At 37.7% G+C, this 8,490-nt stretch overlaps 1 pseudogene; it reads right to left on the reverse strand.

Moving 5' to 3' along the window:
- Positions 1 to 904: 904 nt before the first annotated feature.
- On the reverse strand, positions 905 to 1,844 carry LOC114042656 (annotated as a pseudogene).
- Between the last annotated feature and the right edge of the window lie 6,646 nt (positions 1,845 to 8,490).

The raw sequence follows: 8,490 nt of genomic DNA on the forward strand, positions 1-8,490 counted from the left end.
AGTTACTGTTCTAAATGCTGGAGACAAAAGACTGTCCCTGCCCTCTAGGAACTCAGGATTTAATGGGGGAGACACCTTGGAAAAATGTAAACAAAGAAGCTATATACAGGAAAAATAGAAAACAATTAATAGAGAGAAGGTGCTAGAATTAAGACAGATTGGGGAAGATTCTCATTCAAAGAGAGGAGAGACTCATTATTGCCACAAGCAGTGTGATTACAGTTTTAGAGGGCTCTACTAGTTCAAAAAGATTTTCCTTTTACCAAGTCTAAATTTGCTTCTTTACAACTTTCGTTCTTTGCTTCTCATACTGAAATCTAAGACTAAGATACAAATCGAATTTCTTCTCCACATGGTAGTTCAACTATTCTCCTCACTAAACACCAGATCCTTAAATTCATCCTCATAGGTAGGGGATCCAGCCTCCTTGATATGTTGGGAATGAAGGATAAGAAGAACTGAATTTTTTTCAAGACTCAAAGCACTATCAGTCACCAGGAAGCATTTATTGTATGTCCACACTGTAACCATAAGAATACAAGACACTGTAAACCTGAAAAAGAAAAAGAATTGGGTGCCTATACCTTAAGCTTATCATCAGTTAAACATTACAACACACACAAATCTGAAAGAGTTGCTAATGCAAATGATAAAAGATGTATCTATGTGTAGATTAAGTGGTATAGGACTACAAAACTAAAGAAATTAGGAGAAGAAGGAACATTTATGGGTAGATTTACTAAGGGTAGCTGTAAGGTGAGTCTCAAGTATTGCTTCAAATCATGCACATACACACACACACACATACACACACAGCATTTTTGTGGTGTAGAAGAAGAAATAAGATGATTTAGGTAGAGTTAAGATTAATTCATTATATATAGCATATCCTCTCTAATTAAAATCACATGCATACCAGAGGCTTTGCCCTCTCAACAACTTTCCTAAAGGCTTTAGTGACCTCTTTGTTCCTCAGACTATAGGCAAGAGGGTTCAGCATAGGGATTACTATGGTGTAGAACACAGAGGCTGTTTGGTCATTGTCCATAGAATGACTTGAGTTAGGTTGTAAGTACATGAAGATTATGATCCCATAGAATAGGGACACTGCTGTCAGGTGTGAGACACAGGTGGAAAAGGTTTTGTGTTGGCCCTCTGCAGAATGCATTCTCAGGGTGGTGATGAAAATGAACATGTAGGAAGTCAGGATGATGAGGAGGGCAAAATTGACATTGAAGGCAGGCAAGATGAAGAGTATCACTTCATTGGTATGGCTATCAGAGCAGGAGAGATCCAGAATTGGGGGAATGTCACAGAAAAAAATGATGGACTATATGTGAACCACAGAAGGAGAGGTGAAAGGTAAAGGCAATGTGAATGGAGAACTCAATGATACCTCAGATATAGCAGCCAATCACCAGTTGTGTGCACACATTTGCTCTCATAGTGGTAGTATAATGGAGAGGCTTACAAATAGCTGCATGGAGGTCATAGGCCATAACAGCCAGAAAAAAAGAGTCCACACTAGCAAAGGCCCCAAAGAAGAACATTTGAGCAGCACAGCCATCATGGGAGATGACCTTCTTTCCTGTGAGATGTCTGGTCATCACTTTGGGAGTAACGGCTGATGAATAAATAGAATCCACCAAAGAGAGATTGCTGAGGAAAAAGTATATGGGAGTGTGAAGATGGAGATCTAAGTAAATCAGCACTATCATCCCCAAGTTTCCCACCAGGGTTACAAAACAGATGCAGGTAAATGTAATGAAGAGGGATACTTGAAGCTCTGGGGCATCTGTCAGTCCCACAAAGATAAATTCATTCACCTCTATGCTGTTCTCCATAGATTCAATTTAAGAGATGGATCAGGCATCAGCGACAACAGGAGAAAAAATGAATAAATTATCCTATATGAGACATAACATTAATAAAAAATCATGAAGTCATTGGCTGGCTTTAGATACAAATATCCTTTATTCTTCATCTACCTTCTTGGTGTATCCTATGATATATCTTTGAACTTTGTTAATGGACCTCTGCTTCTAGTCAAGAACAAAAGAGGAGCCTTCTATTAGAGTACTGTGGAATGTATGTTAAGTATAAGCTGAGAAGATTATGTGTTCATGTAGGCATCCACCCAGGGAATGAGGTTCATAGCTCTGTCTCTCTAGAAAGCAGTACAAGGTTAGTGGTGAGTGAGCTTAGGACCTCTGATGATAAAGGATACTTTTATAGAGTTAATACCTTTTTTGCATATGTGTATATGTGTGTGTATTTATGTAGGCATGTATGTATACACACGTGTAGTACATAAATACATATATATGTGTATATATGCATATACATGTATACTTGTATTTAATTAATACCTCCACTTGCTCAGTACACATAACCTGCTTAACCTTGTGCAAACCAAAGGCTGGCCTGCCTGCTGTATTGAATATACTCATTCATTATCATCAGTGGGAACTTACTTATCAGTATAGCCAGACATCATTTCTTTATTCTCATTCCCTGTTAGCCATTCAAGACAATTCTTGCAACTCTCTTCTTCTCCAACTTTTGTGACATGGCACTTGTGTTTTTCCTCAGTTTGCTCTAATTATTGTTTCTCTGTCTTCTTTTCTAAGTTTTCTTTCTCCTAGTGATAAGCATTCCTTGTGGCTCAGTTCCATGCCTTCCATCCTTCTCTTTCTACATTCTCTCAGATCATTTATCTAGTCCCATCAAGTCAAGCACCATCATTATGCTGAAAACTCTTCAAATAATATCTTTCATCCTGTCTGCTCGTTGTTACTCTGTGGTGACCCCACTGTTTACCAGGGGTGGAGAACCTTTGGCCTTAAGGTCACATGCGGCCTTCTAAATTCTCAAGTATGGCCTTTTGACTGAATCAAAATTTTGCACTTAAGGATTTAGAAGGCCACATGTGTGGCCTTAAGGTTGCATGTTCCCCACCCCTGTGACTCTACTCCATCTAGTGTATAGTCCCATATCTAATTTTCAAGTAATGGCATCTCACATCATCTCAAGCTACTTTAAAGCTAAGAAATTCAGGCAAACAAGAAGTCTTAATATCTCTATTGATTTTCTAAGATAAACATGTGGTGATCTAGAAAGAGTGTTGGACTTGGAATCATAGCACAGTGATTTTCATCCTTGTTCTGTCATTTATTACTGGAGTGATTTAAAGTAAGTCACCTAACGTCTCTCAATTTGCTCATCTTTCAGTGAAGATATTGGACTAAACCAAGTCAAAGTTCCCAACTGACTCTAAATGAATGATGGTATAATCTCTTTAAAAATACAAATAGATAATATAACCAGCTAGGGCAGCTAAGTTATTTTAATTTTTGCATTTGTGCATCCAAAACTAATATCTTTCACATTAGTGCCTTCATCCAATGGTCTACTTCCCTTCTTCCTCTTAGAATCCCTAATTTCCTTCATGGTTCTACTCAAATACCACCTTCTACACACAAAACAAACAAAAAAAAACCTTCATTAGCTCTCTCATGGTTAGGGCATTCCTTCCTCAAGAAATTGCTTTGTTTCTGCTTTTATATGAGATGTTTACTTCTCTATTTACATTTGTTTCTAAATTTCAGGAATATCAGAAGACATGTCAAAGATCAAGAACTTCACAAACCTCAAAGTATTATCATCATCATCATCATCATTAGCATCATCACCAACCACTTGAGGGCAGGGTTTATTTTCTTTTTCTATCCTTGTGCTTACTAAATTGCCTAGAATAGTATGGATATTTAATGAATATTTACCAAATTCATTTGAATTAATTGATTTCAATTGAATATATAAATAATATTGACAGGAAGTCCTTGTAAACAGTATTTAAGAAAAAAAAAGATTTCCAAAGAGAAGTTTATAACTTAATAGATTCTGAGCTATAAACATCCTTAGAGAAATCTCTCCTAACCCCCTCCTTTATAGACGAATGGACTGAGGCCCACAAAGATGAGGTGACTTTCCCTAAATCACATAACCCTCAAGTGGCAGATCCAACATTTCAAATAAGGTACACTGATTTCAAATCTTATACTCTTTAAGGATATTTGGCTGGTGAAAATCCTAGTGTTCTCAGAGGTGAGAAAACTCAGCTCCTGTCCTGTCTACCAATAAATTGTTCTGTGACCTTAGTCAAGTCACATTTCCTCTCTTGGCCTTGGTGCCATTTGTAAAATTGTGGAGTAGATTTTAATGGTCTTTTATAGATTTGACATTTAAATGGTCTATTGGGAAGCTAGGTGGTGAAGTGGATAGAGTGTTGGGCATGGAGTCAGGAAGACCTGAGATCAAATATGGACTCAGATATTTACTAACTCTGTGACCCTGGACAAGTCAGTTAACTCTATTTACCTTAGTTTCCTCATCTGTAAAATGAGTTTGAGAAGGAAATGGCAAGCCACTCTAGTATCTTTGCCAAGATAACCCCAAGGGAGGACACAGAGAGTTACATATGACTGAAAATGAACAACAAATGGGTTACTCATTTAAAACTACTTATATTGTGTAGTCATTTGAAAGGATTTCTAGCAATAAAATAAACACTATCCCTTAAAATATTGTGAAAAGAGTTCAAAATTCAAGCTCCTTATCATGGACCTTGGAGGACATAGAAATAGAGATAATAGGTATATGAATTAGTTGTCACATAAAAAATTAAGGTGAGAAGTTATGAGTTCAACATTTGGTTCTATTCCTTATTACATGTGGGATTGTTGGACAAGCTCCTTATAATCTCTGGGTCTCAATTTCCTTTTCAGTAAAACTACATAAACTCTGAAATCTCTTCTTGCTCTGAGTCTTATGATTTTTTGTTAGATTATACTACACGGGACCATGTGCATTTAGGGTGCAAAACATGTGATTAAGAACCCTTTACACACACCCTATTTTTAATATGGCACTAGTACTGTAAATCTGAGTAAATTCTGACACTAGCATTTTAAAATTGGAGACCTACCTGGGTCATTCAGAGTGGCTGTCAAAATTCCAAGGGATAGAAGTAGCACAGCACCTTTATTACCTCACCTCTAATCAGAATCATAGGGCAGGGAAGAGAGAAGAGAGTCTACTGGAGAAACACTTCTTCAGTTAATGGCTCTGAAGATCAGAGCTCTCCAATACATTGACTGTTATCAATGCACGCCAATGCTTTCACATAGATTTTTCTGCAAGTAAAATCAATAGTTGAATTAAGGCATGGAGAAATAGTTTCTTTGCAATAATAATAATGATGATGATGATGATGATAATGGGCAACCACTTGACCACACATTAGCTTCAGAGAAATGAGCTTAAATGGTATCAGGATAAGCTTTCCACATCTAGAGGTCTGGGAGTACATGTATAAAGGCATGAGGGCATAGGTGCTCACAGAGGGAAATTGCTCCTCTCATGCACTGACAGCTCCTCAGTCTGCTAACTGTATAACATGCAATTACACCCCTAGTCTTTATGGACACAGTTCCAATTTCTGCCAGGAGTGCTTGGGGTACTCTGCTGTTGTTGTCAGGGCTTTTCCCTGATTCATAGAAGACCTGGCTATTGCCACAAAAGTCAAGAAATAGTGTACATGAGTTCACTAGGAAGCAAGAGGTTGTAGACACTAGATGGGTTAGAGAATCATAGTGAGGGGATAAGACTCTTAAGAACAAGACAATGTGGCTCCCCACAATTCAACCTGATTTCTTTGGCCTCTTTGGAAAGAAATGTCTTTTCACATACTGGCCATGTAAGCATCAACCAAAGAAGCTAGGACGTGTCAGGTGGAAGATAACGAAGTAGCCCAGCTTCCTTTTTCTAGTACACTGCATATCTTAAAGTAGTTTCCCTAATCTAGTCACCCAAACCTCAAAGATGTCTTCTGTCCTATTGGTAGAAGAATCTTGAGAAGGAATGAGGTGATATGTGGTTCACTCTTATGTGAGTACCTCCTAACTCTAACAGCTTAGCTGGATTCTGAGAAGAATGAAGGACCATGATTCATTCGAACCTGCATCTCAGACTGGCTTCCTTCCCTGACTCCTTTTAAGAGCTAAATTGATTCATTCATCTTATGAATCAGAGCATTCTAGCACTGTAAATGACCTCAGTGACTATTCACCCCAGCCCATGCTTAAACAAGAATTCCTCCTTCAGTATTTCTCAACAATTCAACTCCATTTGAAGTTCCTCAGTGAGGAGGAAGTCACTTCTTCCTGAGGCAACCTTCCCACTTTTGGAAGGCTATTATTAAGATTTCCCTCCCAACCAGCCTAAATCTGAATAGGGCATCAAAGAGATACCCCAGTCATCTGTGGCAGCCACTGCCATGCTTTGGGGGAAGATTCTTCCCTGATATCCTTCCTATGCTCTTCCTGCTTCCTTATTCCTGGTCTCTTGGGTATTTCCAATAAAAACAGGGGATTTTACTTAAAGACAGGATATTAAAAGAGTTATTGCTCTTGGAACTGCCTGGCACAATATATTCTTCTACAAAGTCTTATGTACTACTAATACTGAGCCCCAACAGTGATCTTGAACAATAGTCGCAAAATTTTGTTTGTGGCTTCCTAAGGATTCTGGTAATCATTTAAGGAATTTGCAACATTTATATTATTTTCTAATAATACTAAAATATTGTCATTTTTAATATGGTAAATATTAAAATATATAATCCATATGAACAAAAGCCTTTTGGAGTCTTGATAATTTTAAGAGAAGTAATAATTCTTGGGATAAAAATAGTATAAGAACTGATATTTAGGATTCTAGATCCTAGAAAGTCCCTTCTAATACTAACAGCCTGTAACTCAGAGTCATGGAAGGGTGGAATATATTCGTGATCATTCCTAAATACTGTCTTTTATTTTATTTTTTTTGGTGAGACAGTTGGGGTTAAGTGACTTGCCTAGGGTCACATAGCTAGAAAGAGTTATGTATCTGAGACTGGATTTGAACTCAGGTCCTTCTCCCTCCAAGGCCAGAGTTCTATCCACTGTGCCACCTAGCTGCCCCCTAAAGGCTGTACTCTCCAGCAATCCCAGCTCAGTGTCAGTATGTGATATTATGAGAGTTTGGGGAGGGTACATAGAGCAGCTCTTTAAAGGATACTAAGCATCTTTAAAATGTGGTTATGTACACAGAAACACTGACAATATTGACTTCCTCTGACAGCCTTCTTGCCCATTACTTCATTCTGACTGCCCCCATGTTTACTAGAGTTTTACCTGGATTTTACTGAGCCAGTCTCTATCCTGAGAATGTTGAAACAGCAGGTCAGAGGCAAAGTGTCAGTAATCAGGTAGCCATTTAATTAATTAGTTTCATTATGAGGAACAGGTTTGTAAATCAGGATTTCTCCTGATCAGAATTTCACCCTGCTGAAGTGAAGACAGAGATAATATACATAAATCAGAGTGGGAAGGATGGGAGGAAGGTGAATTACAAACAATCATTTTCCAGGGCCAGAGGGGTTTCCCATGACAAACTACAAATGAAAAATAATACAAGAATTCTGGAGTCCCATGGAAGCAATATTGCTCTAGTTTTTGGAAGTCATTACTTGGTGGACCACAAGACCAAAGTTCTCTGATGAAAACTGATTCTACAATTTTTGATTGATGCCAGTAATTGTGAGCGTTATCAATGTTTTGATTGATCATTTCATGTTATATTGTAAGTTTCTAACTCAGAAGCTAGAAGAGGCAATTCTTGAGAAATCTAATTATTAGTATATTCATTACATATATCATAGTGATTATTATGAAAATCATAATTCCCTTCACATCAAGAACCATTATGCAGAGGAATGCGTGCTCACACTAAGTCAACAGAATGAGGCTGGTGACAGTAGATGTGTGATCATGGGAAAATTCTGTCACCTCTCTGAGTCTCAATGTATGTAAAATGATATCAATAATGTCTGTAGTACTTGACTAATGGGGTTATTGTGAGGACCAAATGAGATAATTCATGTAAAACCATAAGCTAAATGGTAATTATTATGCCTTAAACCTCCCTCCTTAGACTTCACCTCTCCCCTCTGATGGTGTCATGCACCTGCCTCTTCCCCTAATTCTGCTCTAATCTCCCAGTTCTCAAAGGTCAATTTTTTGACTCAAAGATTTTAGATTTTTTCCATTTATTTGAACTTATAATTATTCCCCCCTTTCATGTTGAAGGAACTCTTGTTCTCCTTTTGTACCTAATTTATATCTCCCGTTATTGTCGCCTCCTGTTGAATCCTGAGCTTTCTTGGATCATGATAATTTTAGGTCTGAAATTAATGGTTTTAATTTCCTTTAAAATTAACGGTAAAACCTTTCAAAATAATGATCTTCATACCTTATGGGAAAAGAAAAGGCATAACTAAGTAGGTGAGGCAAATGGGAAGAAAAATAAAATGATACTTCTGGATTAGAAGTGCCTTAGGCAGAAAGGCAACATGTCAGCAGTATGCTGTCTTGAGGAATCGAATCCTCT

This window comes from Vombatus ursinus, unplaced genomic scaffold (assembly GCF_900497805.2).
Source record: "Vombatus ursinus unplaced genomic scaffold, bare-nosed wombat genome assembly UNPS02014662.1, whole genome shotgun sequence".
Classification (NCBI taxonomy): Eukaryota; Metazoa; Chordata; class Mammalia; order Diprotodontia; family Vombatidae; genus Vombatus; species Vombatus ursinus.